This window comes from Ammodytes marinus (assembly GCF_949987685.1).
Source record: "Ammodytes marinus genome assembly, chromosome: 14".
NCBI classification, from domain to species: Eukaryota; Metazoa; Chordata; class Actinopteri; order Uranoscopiformes; family Ammodytidae; genus Ammodytes; species Ammodytes marinus.
Window position 1 is genome coordinate 7,501 of NC_137218.1, and position 24,982 is coordinate 32,482.

Consider the following 24,982-nt stretch of genomic DNA (forward strand, 5'->3'; position numbering starts at 1 on the left):
CCTAACCCTAACCCTAACCCTAACCCTAACCCTAACCCTAACCCTATCTAACCCTAACCCTAACCCTAACCCTAACCCTAACCCTAACCCTAACCCTAACCCACTTTAAATGTCAACTTTACCTTTTCAAGGAGAGTTATTTGACGATGGCCCTTTGGGCCATCCTGGTTAAAACCCCCTTATCCTAACCCTAACCCTCTAACCCTAACCCTAACCCTAACCCTAACCCTAACCCTAACCCTAACCCTAACCCTACTGATTTATTGTACACAGTTCATTAAAAAAAAAAAAAAAAAAAAAAAAAAAAAAAAAAAACCCTCACATGGACTCTGCCTTGACGTGGCGTGAGGGCTTGCGTGCCCCTGGGAGCCCCACTGCATATTTGCAGTGGGGCTCCCAGGGGCCAGACCAAAGAGTCCATTTTCTTACCTTCCTTACCTCTGCTTACCTTAATAACCTGTGCTAACTTCCACATTCCACATTCAGATTCCAACTTTTACATAGGGTTTTTAAAAAACTTCACCACAGACCATTACCAGACCACTCAAAATGGCCTGAAACGTGCTCCTAGACACTTCCTGGGGGAACTTTATTTATTTGGACTCAACACTTAGAGAAATTTTCAATGACGCTCATTCATTCCCATTGGGCCAACGTTTTCGCTTATAACTCCAGAACCGTAGGTCCTAGAGACTTGAAACCAAGTTCCGTCAGACATAATTCGGCACGTTGAACACACTGGAGTTGTCCCCGAGTCTCTACGACCTTCCGTTCAGGAGATACAGAACTTTTAAACATGAAAACACTCATAACTCGGAAACCAAAGCTCCTAGAGCCTCGGGGGTAGCACCATTGGAAAGCCCATCCCAAAATTAGTCTAGTAGGCCACTTTAAATGTCAACTTTACCTTTTCAAGGAGAGTTATTTGACGATGGCCCTTTGGGCCATCCTGGTTAAAACCCCCTTATCCCTAACCCTAACCCTCTAACCCTAACCCTAACCCTAACCCTAACCCTAACCCTAACCCTAACCCTAACCCTACTGATTTATTGTACACAGTTCATTAAAAAAAAAAAAAAAAAAAAAAAAAAAAAAAAAAAACCCTCACATGGACTCTGCCTTGACGTGGCGTGAGGGCTTGCGTGCCCCTGGGAGCCCCACTGCATATTTGCAGTGGGGCTCCCAGGGGCCAGACCAAAGAGTCCATTTTCTTACCTTCCTTACCTCTGCTTACCTTAATAACCTGTGCTAACTTCCACATTCCACATTCAGATTCCAACTTTTACATAGGGTTTTTAAAAAACTTCACCACAGACCATTACCAGACCACTCAAAATGGCCTGAAACGTGCTCCTAGACACTTCCTGGGGGAACTTTATTTATTTGGACTCAACACTTAGAGATATTTTCAATGACGCCCATTCATTCCCATTGGGCCGATGTTTTCGCTTATAACTCCAGAACCGTAGCTCCTAGAGACTTGAAACCAAGTTCCGTCTGACATAATTCGGCAACGCTGAACACACTGGAGTTGTCCCAGAGTCTCTACGACTTACCGTTCCGGAGATATGGCCATTTTAAAGTTTCAAACTAAGATTTTGAACATTTCCCAAGGTTCCACGGGGTCAAACGACACACCATTGGAAAGGTCTGGGGCCAAGGAATCCAAGGAACTTGGTTCCATGATGATAGGGCATTCCTATCCGGAGTTATTGGCAAAAACATTCTTGAGGGGCCCCTCAAGAATGGGGTTTTTAAAAAACTTCACCACAGACCATTACCAGACCACTCAAAATGGCCTGAAACGTGCTCCTAGACACTTCCTGGGGGAACTTTTTTTTTTTGGACTCAACACTTAGAGATATTTTCAATGACGCCCATTCATTCCCATTGGGCCAACGTTTTCGCTTATAACTCCAGAACCGTAGGTCCTAGAGACTTGAAAGTGGGTGGCGTCAGACATAATTTGGGGTCGCTGAACACGCCAGAGTTGAAATCAAGTCTCTACGACTTACCGTTCCGGAGATATGGCCATTTTAAAGTTTCAAACTAAGATTTCGAATATTTTCCAAGGTTCCACGGGGTCAAACGACACACCATTGGAAAGGCCTGGAGCCAAGGAATCCAAGGAACTTGGTTTCATGATGATAGGGCATTCCTATCCGGAGTTATTGGCAAAAACATTCTTGAGGGGCCCCTCGAAGGACGTATTTATCCCTATAACCTAACCCTAACCCTAACCCTAACCCTAACCCTAACCCTAACCCTAACCCTAACCCTAACCCTAACCCCTAACCCTAACCCTAACCCTAACCCTAACCCTAACCCTAACCCTAACCCTAACCCTAACCCTAACCCTAACCCTAACCCTAACCCTATTTGCAGTGGGGCTCCCAGGGGCCAGACCAAAGAGTCTGAAATGTTATTGCTTCCATAAAATGTTATTGCTTCCATAAAAATGCATGATTGCAATTTATTACAGCATAAAACATTTTTAATCAGAAGATTATACAGCTCTACGGCGCCACCGCCATTCAGATTCCACATTCCACATTCAGATTCCACATTCAGATTCCAACTTTTACATAGGGTTTTTAAAAAACTTCACCACAGACCATTACCAGACCACTCAAAATGGCCTGAAACGTGCTCCTAGACACTTCCTGGGGGATCTTTTTTTTTTTGGACTCAACACTTAGAGATATTTTCAATGACGCCCATTCATTCCCATTGGGCCGACGTTTTCGCTTATAACTCCAGAACCGTAGGTCCTAGAGACTTGAAACCAAGTTCCGTCAGTCATAATTCGGCAACGCTGAACACACTGGAGTTGTCCCCGAGTCTCTACGACCTTCCGTTCAGGAGATACAGAACTTTTAAACATAAAAACACTCATAACTCGGAAACCAAAGCTCCTAGAGCCTCGGGGGTAGCACCATTGGAAAGCCCATCCCAAAGTTAGTCTAGTAGGCCACTTTAAATGTCAACTTTACCTTTTCAAGGAGAGTTATTTGACGATGGCCCTTTGGGCCATCCTGGTTAAAACCCCCTTATCCTAACCCTAACCCTAACCCTAACCCTAACCCTAACCCTAACCCTAACCCTAACCCTAACCCTAACCCTAACCCACATTCCACATTCAGATTCCACATTCAGATTCCACATTCCACATACAGATTCCACATTCAGATTCCACATTCCACATTCAGATTCCACATTCAGATTCCAACTTTTTACATAGGGTTTTTAGAAAACTTCACCACAGACCATTACCAGACCACTCAAAATGGCCTGGAACGTGCTCCTAGACACTTTCTGTGGGAAGTATTTTTGACTCCACACTTAGTCAAATTTTCACACAATTTCACTTGTACTCATTTGGCCTTAACTTCTGATAGGAAGGTCATAAAGACCTACTTTTAACGGATTTGGAATCAGGAAGAGCCCCTCTTTCAACAGACATATTATGGGCCAAAACTCTACTGCGCATGCGCAGACCAAATCGGCCATAACTCGGGATAGAAACAACATAGAACCAAAATTTCAACGGATTCTGATCCGTCCCCATGCCTAGTATCTTGGTTAAAAATCTTGTGCAGTTTCCACTCCCCTACTTTTACATAGGGTTTTTAGAAAACTTCACCACAGACCATTACCAGACCACTCAAAATGGCCTGAAACGTGCTCCTAGACACTTCCTGGGGGAACTTTATTTATTTGGACTCAACACTTAGAGAAATTTTCAATGACGCTCATTCATTCCCATTGGGCCAACGTTTTCGCTTATAACTCCAGAACCGTAGGTCCTAGAGACTTGAAAGTGGGTGGCGTCAGACCTAATTTGGGGTCGCTGAACACGCCAGAGTTGAAATCAAGTCTCTACGACTTACCGTTCCGGAGATATGGCCATTTTAAAGTTTCAAACTAAGATGTCGAATATTTCCCAAGGTTCCACGGGGTCAAACGACACACCATTGGAAAGGTCTGGGGCCAAGGAATCCAAGGAACTTGGTTCCATGATGATAGGGCATTCCTATCCGGAGTTATTGGCAAAAACATTCTTGAGACGCGTCTCGAAGGACGTATTTATCCCTATAACCTAACCCTAACCCTAACCCTAACCCTAACCCTAACCCTAACCCTAACCCTAACCCTAACCCTAACCCTAACCCACTAACCCTAACCCTAACCCTAACCCTAACCCTAACCCTAACCCTAACCCTAACCCTAACCCTAACCCTAACCCTAAACCCTAACCCTAACCCTAACCCTAACCCTAACCCTAACCCTAACCCTAACCCATTCTTGAGGGGCCCCTCGAAGGACGTATTTATCCCTATAACCTAACCCTAACCCTAACCCTAACCCTAACCCTAACCCTAACCCTAACCCTAACCCTAACCCTAACCCTAACCCTAACCCTGATAGGGCATTCCTATCCGGAGTTATTGGCAAAAAAATTCTTGAGGGGCCCCTCGAAGGACGTATTTATCCCTATAACCTAACCCTAACCCTAACCCTTCCACTTCCACATTCCACATTCAGATTCCAACTTTTACATAGGGTTTTTAAAAAACTTCACCACAGACCATTACCAGACCACTCAAAATGGCCTGAAACGTGCTCCTAGACACTTCCTGGGGGAACTTTTTTTTTTGGACTCAACACTTACAGATATTTTCAATGACGCCCATTCATTCCCATTGGGCCGACGTTTTCGCTTATAACTCCAGAACCGTAGGTCCTAGAGACTTGAAACCAAGTTCCGTCAGACATAATTCGGCAACGTTGAACACACTGGAGTTGTCCCCGAGTCTCTACGACTTACCGTTCCGGAGATATGGCCATTTTAAAGTTTCAAACTAAGATTTCGAATATTTCCCAAGGTTCCACGGGGTCAAACGACACACCATTGGAAAGGTCTGGGGCCAAGGAATCCAAGAAACTTGGTTCCATGATGATAGGGCATTCCTATCCGGAGTTATTGGCAAAAACATTCTTGAGAGGCCTCTCGAAGGACGTATTTATCCCTATAACCCTAACCCTAACCCTAACCCTAACCCTAACCCTAACCCTAACCCTCTAACCCTAACCCTAACCCTAACCCTAACCCTAACCCTAACCCTAACCCCTAACCCCTAACCCTAACCCTAACCCTAACCCTAACCGAGTTTTACCTAACCCTAACCCTGGCGTCTCTATAACAACCTTACCATGACCCTTATCCTAACCCTAATCTCCGACTTTTACCTAAACCTAACCCTTTCACCTAACCCTAAATACCGAATTTTACCTAACCCTAACCCTGGCGTCTCTATCACAACCTTACCAGGACCCTTATCCTAACCCTAATCGCCGACTTTTACCTAAACCTAACCCTGGCGTCTCGATAACAACCTTACCATAACCTCTTATCCTAACCCTAGTCGCCGACCTTTACCTAACCCTAACCACTCTGAAATATCAAACCCGATAACGACAAATTTATCCAATAAAGGCTGACATGATTCTACTTCAACAAAACTCTCTCAAAGTTCCTACCAAAACCCGATATGGGAAGATCAAAAACCAGGAAATTTAGAATACAATTGGCATAAAACCGGATACACCCCGTGATTTGATCACCACGGGGGGGGCCTCCCTCGGAGGAGAGTGTCTAGTGAGAAATGGCCGAAACACTCTGTGATTCCGAGGTCCACTACTGATGAAATGTATCCCTAAATTTAGGATTTATCCACAAAAATAACTAGTTATTTAAACACGTTTATTCAAACCTAGAGTAAAAATACTCAAAAAACCTGAAATAAAGAACCCTTTCTGGGGCAATCCTAAATCAAGTAACAAATCGCTCTGGACAAATTCTAAAGACCTGAAATACAGAACCCTTTCTAGGGCAATCCTAAGTCATGTAACTAATAACTCTGGATAAATTCTAAGACCGGAAATACAAAACCCTTTCCAGGGCAATCCTAAGTCATGTAAATAATCACTCTGGTTAAATTCAAAAGACCTGAAATACAGAACCCTTCTTAGGGCAATTTGAAGTCCTGAAATACAGAACCCTTTCTAGGGCAAAAGAATAACCTAAGTCAAGTAACAAATCACTCTAGATAAATCCAAAGGATCGGAAAGCTTTTCAACATAGAAGTAATGAAAAACTCAAGACAAGAAATACAGAACCCTGTTTAGGGCAATTTACGTCAAGAAAACAAATCACGTGGGTAATATGGAATGAGAAGCTGCTGACAACGTGCGACGGTCCGTGCATTACCTTTGGCACCCCAGTTCAACTGCCCAGTCGTCGGATGAAGCAGGGGGTGTCACCGAGATAGCTCAAACTACCTAACCCTAACAACCCTCCATAACCTCTTATCCTAACCCTAAATCGCCGACTTTTACCTAACCCTAACCACTCTAAAATAACAAACCCGCTCATGACCAATTTTATCCAATAAATGCTGACATTATTCAACTTCAAAGTCCTACCAAAACCCTTTATGGGAAAAACAAAAATTAGGAAATTTAGAAATACAATTGGCATAAAAACGGATACACCCCGTGATTTGATCACCACGGGGGGGCCTCCCTCGGAGGAGAGTGTCTAGTGAGAAATGGCCGAAACACTCTGTGATTCCGAGGTCCACTACTGATGAAATGTATCCCTAAATTTAGGATTTAACAAAAAATAATTAGCTATTAAAACATATTTATTCAAAACTTTTAATAAATATATTATATTCCTTTAAAATTAGTTTTAAGAACCAAGACAATTGAAACTCAATACAAATCGAAACAGGATGGAAAACAGTCCTCAACCCAAAGAGAGACAACAAAGAAGAATAACAACTCAAATGAACTAATAACCACGCTTAACACAGATGTGATAGATACTTTTAATAGCGGAAGGAAAGAAAAAGACTGGGGACCGGAAATACAAAAAAAAAAATTAGGACAATCCTGAAGTTCAGAAGCAAATTATTCTGGGTAAATTCAAAGGACCGGATATACAAACCCTTTTTAGGGAAATGAAAAGTCAAGTAACAAATCACTTTGGGTAATATGGAATGAGTAGCTGCAGATAACGTGCTTTGGTCCGTGCATTACCTTTGGCTCCCCAGTTCAACTGCCCAGTCGTCGGACGAGGTGGGGGGAGTCACCGAGATAACTCAAACTACCTAACCCCAACATGTCAACAGGTCAGCAACATGTCAACATGGCAGCAGCATGGCAGCAGCAGGTTTACATTCCATACAATATGATACAATACGACACCCTGCCCTTACACCCTTAGCTCGGCTGAGAAAAAACTCCCAGTAAAAAACCCAACAGGTCAGCAGCATGTCAGCAGGTCAGCAGCATGTCAGCAGGTCAGCAGCATGTCAGCAGGTCAGCAGCATGTCAGCAGGTCAGCAGCATGTCAACAGGTCAGCAGCATGTCAACATGTCAACAGGTCAGCAGCATGTCAACAGGTCAACATGTCAACAACATGTCAACAGCATGTCAACAACATGTCAACAGGTCAGCAGCATGTCAACAGGTCAGCAGCATGTCAACAGGTCAGCAGCATGTCAACAGGTCAGCAGCATGTCAACATGTCAACAGGTCAGCAGCATGTCAACATGTCAACAGGTCAGCAGCATGTCAACAGGTCAGCAGCATGTCAACAGGTCAGCAGCATGTCAACATGTCAACAGGTCAGCAGCATGTCAGCATGTCAACAGGTCAGCAGCATGTCAACAGGTCAGCAGCATGTCAACATGTCAACAGGTCAGCAGCATGTCAACAGGTCAACATGTCAACAACATGTCAACAGCATGTCAACAACATGTCAACAGGTCAGCAGCATGTCAACATGTCAACAACATGTCAACAGGTCAGCAGCATGTCAACAGGTCAACAACATGTCAACAGGTCAGCAGCATGTCAACAGGTCAACAGGTCAACAACAGGTCAACAGGTCAGCAGCATGTCAACAGGTCAGCAGCATGTCAACAGGTCAGCAGCATGTCAACAGGTCAGCAGCAGGTCAACAGGTCAGCAGCATGTCAACAGGTCAACAGCATGTCAACAACATGTCAACAGGTCAGCAACATGTCAACAGGTCAACAACATGTCAACAACATGTCAACAGGTCAGCAGCATGTCAACAGGTCAACAGGTCAACAACATGTCAACAGCATGTCAACAACATGTCAGCAGGTCAGCAGCATGTCAACAACATGTCAGCAGCATGTCAGCAGGTCAGCAGCATGTCAACAACATGTCAACATGTCAACAGGTCAGCAGCATGTCAACAACATGTCAACAGGTCAACAGGTCAACAGCATGTCAACAACATGTCAACAGGTCAGCAACATGTCAACAGGTCAACAACATGTCAACAACATGTCAACAGGTCAGCAGCATGTCAACAGGTCAACAGGTCAACAACATGTCAACAGCATGTCAACAACATGTCAGCAGGTCAGCAGCATGTCAACAACATGTCAGCAGCATGTCAGCAGGTCAGCAGCATGTCAACAACATGTCAACATGTCAACAGGTCAGCAGCATGTCAACAACATGTCAACAGGTCAACAGGTCAGCAGCATGTCAACAGGTCAGCAACATGTCAACAGGTCAGCAGCATGTCAACAGGTCAGCAGCATGTCAACAGGTCAGCAGCATGTCAACAGGTCAGCAACATGTCAACATGTCAGCAGCATGTCAACAACAGGTCAGCAGCATGTCAACAACAGGTCAGCAACATGTCAACATGTCAGCAGCATGTCAACAACAGGTCAGCAGCATGTCAACAAGTCAGCAGCATGTCAACAGGTCAGCAGCATGTCAACAACATGTCAACAGGTCAGCAACATGTCAACAGGTCAGCAGCATGTCAACAGGTCAGCAGCATGTCAACAGGTCAGCAGCATGTCAACAACATGTCAACAGGTCAGCAACATGTCAACAGGTCAGCAGCATGTCAACAGGTCAGCAGCAGGTCAACAGGTCAGCAACATGTCAACAACATGTCAACAGGTCAACAGGTCAGCAGCATATCAACAGGTCAGCAACATGGCAACATGTCAACAGGTCAGCAACATGTCAACAGGTCAGCAGCATGTCAACAGGTCAGCAGCATGTCAACAGGTCAACAACATGTCAACAGGTCAGCAACATGTCAACAGGTCAGCAGCATGTCAACAGGTCAGCAGCAGGTCAACAGGTCAGCAGCATGTCAACAACATGTCAACAGGTCAACAGGTCAGCAGCATATCAACAGGTCAGCAACATGTCAACAAGTCAGCAACATGTCAACAGGTCAGCAGCATGTCAACAGGTCAGCAGCAGGTCAACAGGTCAGCAGCATGTCAGCAGGTCAGCAGCATGTCAACAACATGTCAACAGGTCAGCAACATGTCAACAGGTCAACAACATGTCAACAGGTCAGCAGCAGGTCAACAGGTCAGCAACATGTCAACAGGTCAGCAACATGTCAACAGGTCAGCAACAGGTCAGCAACATGTCAACAGGTCAGCAGCATGTCAACAGGTCAACAACATGTCAACAGGTCAGCAGCATGTCAACAAGTCAGCAACATGTCAACAGGTCAGCAACATGTCAACAGGTCAGCAGCATGTCAACAGGTCAACAACATGTCAACAGGTCAGCAGCATGTCAACAGGTCAGCAGCATGTCAACAACAGGTCAGCAGCATGTCAACAGGTCAGCAACATGTCAACATAGCAGCAACATGGCAGCAACAGGTTTACATTCCATACAATATGATACAATATGATACCCTGCCCTTACACCCTTAGCTCGCCTGAGAAAAAAACTCCCAGTAAAAAACCCTTAGATAGAGAATAGATAGTATAGAATAGGGAAATAGCCAAATGCACCGCTGCCACGAGGAGCAAACACAGCCGAAACCCCCGGAGGGGCGGCCCACTCGGGCCCGCCGGGCCCGCCATGCCCAGCCCATGAGGCAAGGCCAGAGGCGCCGAGCACAAAGGGCGCGACGCATCCGCCACCGCCATCTGCACACCCAGAGCCAGGACCGGCCGGAGGAGCACCGACGCCGGGCCGCGAAACACAGACGCCAGTCAGGCAATAGCACGGCGCCACCGCAGACGCCTGAGCACACACCCCGACACCACCACCCCCCCGGCCTCCCCCAACCCAGCGCACACCAATGACAGCGGCAGGCAGCGGCGCCGCCCCAACGCCCCGCCCCCGGCCCAACCCACCAGCCGACATGACCCACCCAGCCAAGCCCCGCAGGCCGTCGCGACCGCATGTCCGGAGGCAAGGCATGATCCCACCCCCCAGTAGCGGCGCCCACAGTCAGACGCCAATTTGCCCCAGTGGCCAGGGCAGCCCACCGGAACAGCCACAGACCGGCACCTACCCCAGAGCAAGCTCCCCCCCAGCACAGGCCAGAGAAACCGACAAGGTGACCCGCCACCGACCGCGTGCCAGCAGAGAGGTGGACGAGCGCTAACCAAAGGTTAATTCAAAGAGATAAGTCATAAGTATAGACTTGAACACCTCGATAGACTCAGAGTGTCTGATTTCTATCGGGCAGCATGGCAGCATGGCAGCAGGTTGAACATGTTGACTGGTGACCATGCTGTTGGCCCTGGCTGCAGAGACAGAGTGAGTGGAGCCTCCAGGCAGCAGGTAACCAGGAGAAGGAGAGGCTTCAGGAGCTCTGCAAAACAAGGCACAGATCTGGCACATATCACCCCCCTCCCTTAAAATGGTTGCTCTAAGCAACCTAACCATAACTAAAATAGACTATAAATGAAATGGTGCTACTAAATGTAACATTTACAACCTTGAGATGGAGTCTGCAGACACATTGCCGTATATAAGGATGTGGATGGTAAAAGAGGCAGGGATGTCTGAACTAAACCTAACTGTCTTCTGAGGCGTACTGGGCTCGAGGCTTCTTTAAAGCAAAGCTCAGTTAACCTCAGCCCTGTGGCCAAGTCCCTGATTAACACTCACACTCAGCACTCAGATTCAATACCCACGATACTCACCATGAAAAGAGCTGCTCACAGCCACACTGCCAAACACCACCAAAGCATACAAAGTTTGTCTAGGGGAAAAAGAGAACAAATTAACTCAGCAAAACTCATCCGGATTGATCCCGGAGAGGCCCCAATATGTTACAACCCGGCTGGGGGAAGGAACATAAATTAGTCAAAACAGGTAAAGGTGTAAAGCCCAGTTCAGACCAAAGATTCACCTTGCAACTGCTTGCAACTGCTTGCGACGAGACGGCTGAACGTTCTAAAACTGGACCCTTGCGATTTGACATGTTGAATCTTCTGCGACGCCTTGCAACGGCTTGCAACGCGCCGCAACGAGCAGTTCACACCGCTGCGATTCATCCGTCCATACGTTCTAAAACCGTCTCGTCGCAAGCAGTTGCAAGGCGAGTCTTTGGTCTGAACTGGGCTTAAGAAAACTGGGTTTATTGTAACAAAGGTTTAACAAAAAGGCTGAATGGTGACCATGCTGTTGGCCCTGGCTGGAGAGACAGATTGAGTGGAGCCTCCAGGAGAAGGAGAGGCTTCAGGAGCTCTGCAAAACAAGGCACAGATCTGGCACATCACAGGCAGCTTATACTGTTTTTTATCTTAAATTGCTTGTCTGTTTTTTCTGTGTGTGTAATAATGCACCTTCAGTTGGCAATCCCAATTTTGTTGTATATGTGAGTGTACAATGACAATAAAGACTATCTTATCTTATCTTATCAGGTCAGCAACATGGCAGCAATTTAAGAGGGAAAAAGAACAAACTGAGGTTGCGTTCCGAATCGCATAATTTTTTCTTTTTTCTATTCTACATACTACATCCGACGATAAAAATAATCTAGTTAGGATGCAGTAGGCATACTATTGGGACATACTTTACTCTCTTATTTCATCATAACATTGCGCCTTGATCTTGCCTCTTGCTTTTATATCCGTCGCATCCCAGTTTGTTTTTATATGGAGGCTTCGTCGATGTGACGTCACTTCGCATGCGCACTGGATTGTGGGTCACAATCGCCCAAATCGCCCAAATAGGATGCACTAACAATCTTGGCCCCATGAAGTAGGTCATCCGGGTATTTCTAACCATCCTAAATCTGGCCACAAGAATCGGGACATCTTAAATCTTTTTTTTACATACTATATAGTAGAAAGTATGCGATTCAGAACGCAACCTTAGAAAACACACAAAACAACCCCACATGTAGCACAGCCCATAAAGGAATTATTAAAATAGGTAGATATATCATAAGGTTTTGTTATGAATGCTCAATCAGAATAAATTAAAGAAATGGATGTTTTAGATTTTCTTTCAATTATATCATTCATTGTGGTCCAGTTTCTTGTAATTTTTTAAAGTTGATAAACTTTTGTTTGTAATATTCCTTTTTAATTTAGTCACATGATTACTTAATTTACAGTATTATTGTCTGGCTAACAGGCAACACAGTTTATTAGCCATTTTCTTGGCATTGTCTTTTAAGGTCATCATATATTTCAGCTCATTGTCAATCCATAGGCAAGGCAAGTTTATTTATATAGCACAATTCAAACACAAGGCCACTCAAAGTGCTTTACAGGGGCAAGATTAAAATACATAAAAACACATAAGACATTTAAAAGCGAATGAAAAGTAAAACATTTAAATAAAATAAAAAGTACAGGTTAAAATGGAAACAGAAAAGTCTTCAGACTCGATTTAAAAGAACTGAGGGTTGCAGCAGACCTCAAGTTTTCTGGGAGTTTGTTCCAGATATTTGGTGCATAAAAACTAAAAGCTGCTTCTTCTCGTTTAGTCCTAACTTTTGGGACTGTAAGTAAACCTGTCCCAGACGACCTAAGGGCTCTGGACGGTTCATAACGTATCAGCAGATCAGTAATGTATTTTGGCGCTAAACCATTTAGTGCTTTATAAACCAACATCAGTATTTTGAAATCAATTCTTTGAGTGACAGGAAGCCAGTGTAAAGACCTCAGAACTGGGGTAATGTGATCCACTTTTTTGGTCCTAGTGAGGACTCGAGCAGCAGCGTTCTGAATTAGCTGAAGCTGTCTGATAGATTTTTTTGGAAGGCCTGCAAGGACACTGTTACAGTAGTCAAGTCTACTAAAGATAAATGCATGGACAAGTGTTTCTAAATCTTGCTGAGACATAAGTCCTTTAATTCTTGATATGTTTTTAAGGTGGTAGTAAGCTGACTTATTAATTGATTTAATGTGTTTCTTGAAATTCAAGTCGGAGTCTATGACAACACCAAGATTTCTGGCTTGGTGTGTGGTTTCTAGCATAACAGATGTAAGCTGTGCGCTGACTTTTAATTGTTTATCTTTGGCACCAAAGACAATTACTTCAGTTTTGTCGTTGTTTAATTGAAGGAAATTTTGGCACATCCAATCATTGATTTGTTCAATGCACTTACTCAGTGCTTGTATCGGACTGTAGTCTCCTGGTGATATGGTTATGTAAATTTGTGTGTCGTCTGCATACTTATGGTAGCATAATTTGTTCTTATTCATAATCTGAGCTAGTGGGAGCAAGTAGATGTTAAACAGAAGAGGCCCAAGAATGGAACCTTGGGGGACCCTGCATTCAATATGTGTCCGCTCAGATGTGAAATTGCCTATTGACACATAGTAGTCTCTGTCCTTTAAGTAGGATTCAAACCAGTTTAGTACAGTTCCAGAGAGTCCAACCCAGTTTGCTAGTCGATCTAGTAATATGCTGTGGTCAACTGTGTCAAAAGCGGCACTGAGATCCAGTAAAACTAAAACAGAACTTTTGCCACTGTCTGTGTTTAAGTGGATGTCATTGAGGACCTTAACCAGAGCAGTCTCAGTGCTGTGGTGTTGTCGAAATCCTGACTGGAAAACATCAAAGCAGTTGTTCATTGCCAAGTAGTTATTTAGCTGTTGATAAACAGCTTTTTCAATGATTTTGCTTAAAAATGGTAGGTTAGATATGGCCCTATAATTGTTCATGAGCGATGTATCTAGATTGTTCTTTTTTAGGAGTGGCTTGATGACTGCTGTTTTCAGGGCCTGTGGGAATACACCTGTCCGAAGGGACATGTTGACAATTTGAAGAACATCTGAGGCCATACAGCTAAAAACAGTTTTAAAGAAGCCTGTGGGAAGAATGTCAAGGCAACAGGAGGAGGAGTTCAGGTGTTGTATAATGTCCTCCAGGTTTTTGTGGTTTATCAGATAAAATTGTGTCATTGCATTTGAATTGATTTTAAGTGGGCATAGCGATGACACATATGTTGAACTTTGTATTGATGCAGTGACAGCTTGTCTACTTTTGTGAATTTTCTCAGTAAAGAAGGAGGCAAATTCATTGCAGGCCCTCATGGAGAGATGTTCAGACGCTACTGACACAGGAGGGTTTGTTAATCTGTCGACAGTAGCAAACAGGGCACGTGCATTGTTGTTGTTTTTGGTGATGATGTCAGAAAAGAAAGACTGCCTTGCACTTTTCATCTCTGAGTTAAAAGTGCAAAGTTTCTCTTTGAAGATGTCATAATGAACCTGGAGATTTGTTTTTCGCCACCTGCGTTGGCTTTGTGAGAGTGGTTAGTGACACTGCATCAACTAATGCCAGTCAGTGTCACACACACCTGATTGCAATGAGTTGATGCAGTGTCACCTAACTCTCACGGAGCTGAAAGATTCCGTGTCCTCACACAAAGCGAATGAACGAGAGATGGCAGTTAGTTAGTATGGATCACGATGACGTAATGTGTTTATGTTGATGTAAATAATGACTATTTCAGATGAATAATGGTAATCTGATGATGGTGAAGCAACGCAAACTTTGTTTTAGTAGGCTACCGCTCATTCATTTAGGAGTAAACACTGCAGTCTAGTTTGCTCCTGTGAAATTGTGTATATGTTGCTTGGCAACGCCCTCCCACCCGTCTTACTCTCCCTTTTAGCTTTTCTTCATTGGATTCTCTTTTTTTTCTTTGATGGTTCAGCCCCGTTATCAGTCATTATGACGACAAATAATTGTCTCAAACAAGGCTCCCGCTCCCTTTCCCTCACCTGGAGTGATAGGCTTCTCAAATCGCGTTCCTGCGCCACACTGAAATCTGCGACCAATACGAATATGTGTCCATAGAGCATGCACGTGTGAACCGAAAATCGGACTGGGTGTACGACCAGATCAAATGCAGTAATAAAAACTATATAAAAACGTCTTTCTTTGCACTGATGGTCTCGCTTGATCATCATCATCATCTTCAACCGCTTATCTGAAATCGGGTCGCGGGTGCAGCAGCTTGAGGAGGGAATCCCAAACTGAGAAAGCCCATTTTGGCCGCTTGTAACCGCAATCTCGTTCTTTCGGTCATTACCCAGCCTTCATGACCATAGGGGTGTGTGTGGGTGTGTGTGTGTGTGTGTGTGTGTGTGTGTGAGAGAGACAGTGTGGAGAGAGAGACAGACAGTGAGACACAGACAGAGAGAGACAGAGAAAGACAGAGAGAGGGAGAGACAGACAGGGAGAGAGAGATTGGCAGACAGAGAGAGAGGGAGACAGACAGACAGTGAGAGACAGAGAGAGAGACAGACAGTGAGAGATAGAGAGAGAGGGAGACAGACAGACAGAGAGAGAGAGGGGTGTGAAGAAGTTAGTAAAAGGACAAGAACAAAACTCTCCATTGAGGATTCACTAAGAGGTTTCTCTCGTGTCGTGTCTTGCACTGCGGTCAAACTGTTAGATTCAGAGTGCCATGTGACAGTGTGTGTGTGTGTGTGTGTGTGTGTGTGTGTGTGTGTGTGTGTGTGTGTGTGTGTGTGTGTGTGTGTGTGTGTGAGAAAGAGAGAGAGAAAGAAAAAGAGAGAAAATGTTTGGAAGGACACAGACAAGGAGAAAGAGTCCCACAAGTAGATAATAAAAGTTGAGTAGGTAGAACTATCAAAGGTGCTCTGAGGAACTTTCAGTGTGTGTTCATTCTAGCGCCCCCTTTGGACAATAGCGATAGTGTTTTTACCACGCCAGCTGTTGTTCCTGGGTGAGCATATACCCATGACAAAGGCATTAAGAAAAACTAGATAAAAATAGCATTATTTGCACTGTTGGTCTGGTTTGCTGGTACATGTAATTCATGATCAGAGGAAAAATTAATATTTCAGAAATATTTAAAAGTTCCTCATAGCACCTTAATATAATGCAGCACCTTTTAGTGGAGATTTTAGAAGAAAAATGTGATTGTAATTATGGAATATTTGGCCAATTTCAGAGATGAAAAATGTGCATATGAAACATCACTAATAGTTAAATAACTTCTATAATAACCCCATGTCAACAACAAGTGAAAGAAAAAAGATGTTAAAGCTGAAGTAAGCGGTTTGTTTATGTTAATATAAGTGTTAAATCGCTCTTTATTCATACAGTGATCACTTACATAATGTGCGTGTTTCATAAAGCCGATCCCTCAGTCAGCTGCTCTGCATGTAATCGGCAAATAAACTTATTGTAGTATCCCGAAATTTATATCCAATCAGAAGAGAGAACGCTACAAAGTCTGTTTAGATGGTTTTTATCATGTTTTATCACACTTATGGATCTGACTAACTGCAGTAACTGACAGGAAGTTAACTAAAAGAACCATTCCGCTTACAGCACCTTTAAAGCCCAATATTGCCCAAATGAAATGAATGAGGACTCACATTCAAACAGGACGCCGCTGTTCTCTGGTCTGGGTCATCTCCAGGCTCCACACCCTCCTTCTGTAAGACACTCCCATCAGTTTGCACCATGGAAGCACTGGCCTCTGTGTCTGTGTCCTGTGGGATAAAATACATAACATTTTCATCTATATGTGCTTGAATTCATGACTTCTGTCCAGCACTGAACAAAATATATTCAAATAGTCAATATTATTAAGGATGTTTAAAACTGAGCACTAAATAGATCAACCCTTTTCAATACACACCTTGTAAATACGCACCATTTCTCCAGCACTGGCCTCTGTCTGTGTCCTGTGGGATAAAATACATACAAAGGAACCTACCCTAGCACCTGCTACGGGCACACAGTTACTCAACTTAATGTAGATGAGCATGTGTTTGATAAATTCAACAAAAAACTAAAAATATAAAAATAAGAAGAAACTGCTTCAAATATTACATGATATGAACCTAAATACGGATAGTAAGTAAATGTGTCATTTATAGAGGCAGATAAATCACATGCTATATTTTAAGCTATGCATCTATCTTCAACTTGCTTCTTGTAATTACCTTGCCAGAACACGCTGCGACAGACCTGCTGTTTGATTAACCCACTTCTCATTGGATTAACATGCACGTGTATAATTGATCTGAATTTTCTTCTAATCACGTATTATGGACAAGAATGAATCATGTCATCTACAGTTAACCTTATTTAGCCAGGCCCCTAACTGAAACTCTCGAAGCTCACATCACGCAGCTAGAGAAGCACGATAGTCTTCTACACCCATGAATGACAATCCATGAGTGTTAGCTAACTATCGTTTGGGCTTCTCCTTACATTTACATAATGTTAACGTGGACCGTTTGTAACGCATTTGAAACAGGGCTGCGACTACGTGCTGGCACTCTCCCTCCGACACACACACACACACACGCGTCTCTCTTATTGCAGACCAATTTAGAAGATTGGTTTAATGTTAATCTCTTGGCATTCATTTTCATGTGCCGCAGGAAAAAAATGATTAATGAGAAATAATGTACTGTGGTGTAAATTATTAAAACCTAGCAAAGGCAAAGTTAAGCTAGCTAGTGCTAGTGACACTCAAACACTTTGTTTAACTGAAAAATGTCTCAGAACTATTATAGTAACTATATATAATAGTTACTATTAAAGGTGCAGCGTGTAATATGACATCATCAAGAAAGTTCTACAAAGTTCTAGAATGCAACACTCCCTGGGTAACCCCAACCCTTTCGAATAATAACAGCCTTCAAGGACAATTCTACATTTTAAACAATGCACCTGATGACATTCCAACTATGACACTTTCAAGATGGCGGCACTAGGCCTTGGTCCAAAATATGCAGAAATATGGACATATATGAGACCCTTTCTAAGGGGAAAAAAAATAATTAAAATTTTTTTTCAGCTATTATGCACTAAATTAAATGTACTTATGGATATTATAATTACTTTCTACAAAATCTGCAAGGAAATAAAACCCAAAATTCTACACACTGCAGGTTTAACTAACTATTATTCATCACTTACAAAATTGTTGAATTGAACAAATTACTTACATGTAATATGAAGGTTGGCAAACGATTCAGTGGCATGTGCTGGTCGTTGTCGGCAAGTGTCCGTTAAATAATTGCATCCAGTCAAGAGCATGGAGCACGCGCAGTACCTGACACTTCGCATTGGATTAATATGCATGTTTATGCGCGGCTTTTTTGTGTTTTTATCCCTGGCTTTTTATGTATTTTAATGTAACGGAGCGCTGTTCCTGTTTTTATATATAAAATTGTCAAATAAAAATCAATCAATCATGCCCTAGTTCATTTTTTTTGAGTGTGTACAAGAAATATTGGATGCCATGACCTGAATAAAAAAATTGCGTGATCAGCGTAAAGAGCAAATGGAGAGGTTTGTTTTCAGTCTATAATATGAAGTACAAATACACACACACACACACACACACACACACACACACACACACACACACACACACACACACACACACACACACACACACACACACACACACACACACACACACACACACACACACACACACACACACACACACACACACACACACACACACACACACACACACACACACACACACACACACACACACACACACACACACACACACACACACACACACACACACACACACACACACACACACACACACACACACACTTCCATTCTATACTACGAAATTATAAAGTGTGCAGTACTCAACAAACTACAACCTTGCTCATTTCTGTTTCCAGCCACGCAACATCTTAATCAGCAACATCAGAAAAAGATTTAGGATGTCCCAATACATGCAAGTCAATTGTAGTATGCTGGAAAATACACAAATGCCCCCACTGACTCCAAGAGCAAAACAACAACACAACGCAAATCTCCAATGAAAAATAAAAACCAACACAGCAACACAACTCCTATGGAACAACAAACTTGCCACAGACCAGAGGTTGGTAAAGGTAACACCATCTCTCATACAAGCACAGAAAACTATACTCAACCATAAATGCCTAGAACAAATGCTGTGTTTCCATACACCGGTATCTGTATGTGTGTGTGTGTGTGTGTGTGTGTGTGTGTGTGTGTGTGTGTGTGTGTGTGTGTGTGTGTGTGTGTGTGTGTGGATGTGTGTGTACGTGAAAAGGGGGAAGAAGTAGTGGGAAGAGGGAGGGGGGGAGGGGGGATCCCTACTCATATGTATCTGTTGAGACTACATGAATGGAATCTAACGTGTGTATGAGTGTGTGAGTGTGTGTATGAGTGTGTGTGTGTGAGTGTGTGTGTGTCTGAGGGAGGGAGAGAGGGAGGGAGAGAGGGGGGGAAAGGGAGAGGGAGAGGAAGACGCGCATGAGCACGTGAAAAGAAAGCCGCGCTTGAGCACGTGAAAAAAGCAGAGACAGAAAACACAGCCAAGGATAACCCAACACACTGCTGCTCCAGCGAACAAAACACAACACAGCGGCAATGAAAAATAAAACCAACACTGCAACTCCTATGGAAATGGAACGTGTGTATGGAACAACAAACTCGCCACCGAGCAGAGGCTGGTAAAGGTAACACCATCTCCTATACAAGCACAGACAACTATACTTAACCATCAAACTTCATAAAAGCAACTAGAACAAATTGTTGTTGTTGTGTATGTTTCCATACACCAGTATCTCTGTGTGTGTGTGTGTGTGTGTGTGTGTGTGTGTGTGTGTGTGTGTGTGTGTGTGTGTGTGTGTGTGTGTGTGTGTGTGTGTGTGTGTGTGTGTGTGTGTGTGTGTGTGTGTGTGTGTGTGTGTGTGCGTGCGTGCGAAAGGGGGAAGAAGCAGTGGGAAGAGGAGGGTGGGGAGGGGGGAGATTCCCACGTGGCTTATGACCCACGAGGAGCTAGTGAGACAATTAGTAGTGGACTACAAAAATGGCCGGCAGTTATTGGAAGAAACTACAAACAGAAATGGTGGGCGTTGGTCTTTTTACACAAAGAAAATAAACTCCATGGCAATCTCTAACTTTATCTTTACAAAGGATCCCTACTCATATGAATCTGTTGAGACTAAGTGAATGCAATCTAACGTGTGTGTGTGTGTGTGAGAGAGAGAGGGAGAGAGAGAGGGGGAAAGGGGGAGAGAGAGGAGAGAAAGACGCGCATGAGCACGAGAAAAGAAAGCCGTGCTTGAGTGCGTGTAAAGAAAGCTGCACTTGAGCACGTGAAAACACAGCGAAGAATAAGTCAACACAGCTGCTCGCTGGAGCCAACAAAACACAACACAGCGGCAATGAAAACCCAACACTGCAAACCAAAAAGCAATTCAAGCGAAAAAATAAATCCAGCATTTAGCTAACACTTTAAAGGGACACTGTGTAACATTTTACGTAATCTATTAGCTAAAATCAATATCCTCATTCATAAATATGTCCTCATTGGTGTAAAATCACCTCTGACAATAATCTGAATTATCCTCCTGAGCGGAGAATTACAAATATTAATATTACATGTTGTACATTGAGCAGGCAAGTTTTATGGAGGCATCCATGTTTTTGGAATGTCATCAGGTGCATTGTTCAGATTTTAGAATTGTTCTTGTCCTTGAAGGCCACTGTAGCTTCTGTTATTATTCTAAAGGGGCGGGGGTTACCCAGGGAGCGTTGCATTCTAGAACTTTCTTGATGATGTCATATTACACAGTGTCCCTTTAAAAACGGTATAAAGTCTGACCTGTGAGCACGTATCCCACGGCTCTACAGCTTCCTAAGGGAACGTGGTCGATTCAAAACATCGGACGGTTTTCCAACAGCTCGTCTCCTGAACTCCGCGGTCCGAGGGAAACGTCTGATCCTTGGGTCCAGATAAGCTTTCCATCGCGGCGCAGACAGAGCTAACAGCTGGTAAAGCTACGGTGTGTAACTTTTCCACTGTAATATTTGGCAAAAATGTCATATTAGCCATTCAGCAGTATGTAGGTGAAGAGGTCTGAGAATATCTACTCATCACTTTGCTCTGCCCTGCCTCTGTGTGCCGGTCCCCAAAAAATGCCACCGCTCATGTACACTTTGACCAATCAGAGCGAGGCTCCTATTCTAAAAAACAATAAAAAAAATGAATAAATAAAAAAAGCCAATTCTCTGTTCTTATCGGATGTTGGGACTGTCCATTCACTTTGGCACCGACGTTGTTGGTGTAGAGCGTTAGAAAGGGTCTGTTGTATCTCCGTATTTCTCCACACCATGGACCAAGGCACGGGCGCCGCCATTTTGGAAGCGTCATAGTTGGAATGTCTTCAGCTCTACAGAAGCACAGAATGGAACAGCTGGCCACACTGTGTCCATCAGAACTACCAGCTGGAATGTTCTGGAAGAATTTCTGTTGCTTTTTCATATTACACACTGCACCTTTAAGACAAGACACAAAAACAACCAACTTAACCAATGTTGCCAAGCAGCTGAAAACACATACACAAATAACTCAACAGTTATCTTAAACCTGCAGTGTGTAGAATTTTGGGTTTTATTTCCTAGCAGATTTTGTAGAAAGTAATTATAATATCCATAAGAACATTTAATTTAGTGCATAATAGCTGAAAACATTTTTTTGAATTATAATTTTTTCCCTTAGAAAGGGTCTCATATATGTCCATATTTTTGCATATTTTGGACCAAGGCCATCTTGAAAGTGTCATAGTTAGAATGTCATCAGGTGCATTGTTTAAAATGTAGAATTGTTCTTGTCCTTGAAGGCCACTGTAGCTTCTGTTATTATTCTAAAAGGGTTGGGGTTACCCAGGGAGTGTTGCATTCTAGAACTTTGTAGAACTTTATTGATGATGTCATATTACACATTGCACCTTTAAAGGGGCACTGTGTAATATGACATCATCTAGAAAGTTCTAGAATGCAACGCTCCCTGTGTAATCCCACCCCTTTTGTATAATAACAGGAGCTACAGTGGCCTTCAAGGACAAGAACAATTCTAAACAATGCACCTGATGACATTCCAAAAACATGGATTCCTCCATAAGACCTGCCTGCTCAATGTACAAAATGTAATATTAATATTTGTAATTCTCCGCTCAGGAGAATAATTCAGATTATTGGCAGAGGTGATTTTACACCAATGAGTAGGCCTGTCCCGATAACAATTTTTTCTGTGCGATTAATTGCACCAGAAATTATTGCAATAAGCGATAAAATTGCTGTTTTGAGACCATTTTCAACTAATATAATGATAAAGGCATGATAATGCAAGTACACCCTTTCGAAGATCAATTAACTTTTATTTTTAAAGAACACTGGAACTGGACATCTGGAAGACATTTAAAATATCCAGAATAAATTAACAAAACAACCAAAAACAATAAATAAAATTGACTCAGTCTATTTGTTTTTACCCAAGCTGGGAAAACTGCATCGGGTGATTGCGTTTAAGGTGAAGATTCAGGTGTGTTGTATTGGCGCGTTTTGGTGATATTAGCCTCGTTTGAGAAGGAGCCGTCTTGTTCAGACCATAGATAGTATAAATAAGGTTCAGACCTGTGCAATTATGACGCGCTTCTTGCCGAGCGCCCTGCGAAAATGCTGCGCTCTCAGCAAGACACGCATTATAATTGCGCAGGTCTGAGCAAGACGGCTCCCACTCAAACAAGGATATTGTTTTCAAACAAATGCGACACATCGGCTCGCTCAGGTTAGTTGGTTCGCCCCGGCCGTTGGGTTCAAAGCCGAAATGCTCCCACACGGCAGCTGTCGCGTTCGGCTTTTTGTTTTGTTGCTCTCGTCCTCACGGGGCTCTCATGCTGCACTCTGTGTAACGCCAGAGCTCCGCCTCCCACACAGAGACCATGCAACAAGTGACTGACACGTGACAAGGTGGTTTACTCATTGTGCCCTCAGCTCGGCCTTTAAGGCAGCGCTGCAGGAAAGGCACCATTAACCATCACCAACTGAATGCTATATGGTCCAGATGCAGCCGCTGCCACTTGCCAGTGCAGCTCGGCCAAACACGCCCATCCGCCAAACACCTCCATATCGGCCAAACACGCCTACTGCTCGTGTGCATGCGTAACGCTACAGAACTAATTCAAGACCGCAGCTCAGTCCCATTGTTGCTTACTTAGTGATGTTGTCGCTATATTTACTGACTTTTCAGACACCTCTGGCGACTTTTTCTTCAAAAAAGGGACCAGAGACAAATCTAGCTACTTTTTCTGGTGTTATTGTTGACTTTTTCGCTCAAGTATCGCTCTTTACTCTAATCAACGATCAGCGGGTGCCTTCCCTGCCTCTCCCCCTTCCCAGGGCACTGACAGGCGGCAGAGTCCTCGCGCAGCAGTCCCTCCCAGCTGCGGACAGAGCAGGAGATACACACCTCTCTGCTCTAGTGTTCCTTTAGCATCCTTATTAGCAGTTGTAGTACCCCTCTTTTAAAGTCTATGAGTAGTGCAATTCAAAATGTTATGCAGTGCTTATTGAAACTGTGAGAATGTATGATTACTGCTAGACTTAACATTATCACGTCGGTTTTCTATGCAATTGTCATGTGACTGTATAAAAAGTAAATAGCCGTCAGTCGCTAATAATATTATAAGAGACTGAAGTATTATTAAATTATAATAATGTTATATATAGGCTATATATTTATATAAGTATTATTAATATTACATCTCACATGCTTTTCCATACTGATTGTATGTGCATAATGCACTTTTTTTTGTAAAGTGTCTAAGTATCTTAAAAAAAAATATTATTTTGATGAACTGTTCTGCTTTTGTTGTTGTGTAGTCAGACACTTTCCCAGGTTCTTAAATGATGGACTTCAATGACAAAAAATATTCAAATAGTTTATTTACAGCCAAAACAATTATGAATATATTTTCTCAACAATGATATGAAAATGAGTTTTGTTTTAAAAATATGTTGAAACATTGCACTTTGTGGGAAATCATCAAATGCACATGGCAATATGTCCTCATCAGAGTATCTGTTTGCGTTCAGTCATTCATCTGAAAATCTTGAGTGGACATTTTCAAACAGCTCCAGCTCTTCCCTACATGCAATCATCACAATAAAAAAGTACTTTTTGGGTCGCCAAGGTTGTTGGCCGTATGTTCAGGGGGCTGCCTTTTATTTAATATTTCTTAGTTTAAAATAACACTTTTTTTTCTGTCCCAGAGAGCCTGAGAATCCAATCAAATCAAAGATGTCACTGACCAAGGTAAGGCTCACACTTCCGCTCTTTTTCCACCCCAAAGGTTTACGGTTAATTGACACTGAAGCTTAACTTGTATGTTCATGTAAACAGACTAATATTCATTTGTTTGTACCTTGACATGTTTCGACTACTTCCTGCAGTCTTTAACATCAGCTGACACAACGCGCGTCATAGCAACAGCTGACGCTTCTGAAGAAGACAGCATAAGTAGTCGAAACATGTCAAGGTACAAACAAATGAATACTAGTCTGTTCATTTACATGAACATACAAGTTAATTTACCAAGTTAGACTAAATTAACCTTTTTGACACTAAAGCTTCTTTTAATTGGTCCATTTCCACAGTTTTTTTCCACAAGTTTCTGACACTGAATATGGCAGACCCATTGGTCAGTGACATCTTTGATTTGATATGAATTGCAGGCTCTCTGGGACAAAAAAAACCTTCGTTATCAGAAAATACACAATATATTAAATAAAGGTAGACCCCAAACCTGCGGACAACCACCTTGGCAACCCAGCAAGTACTGTTTAATT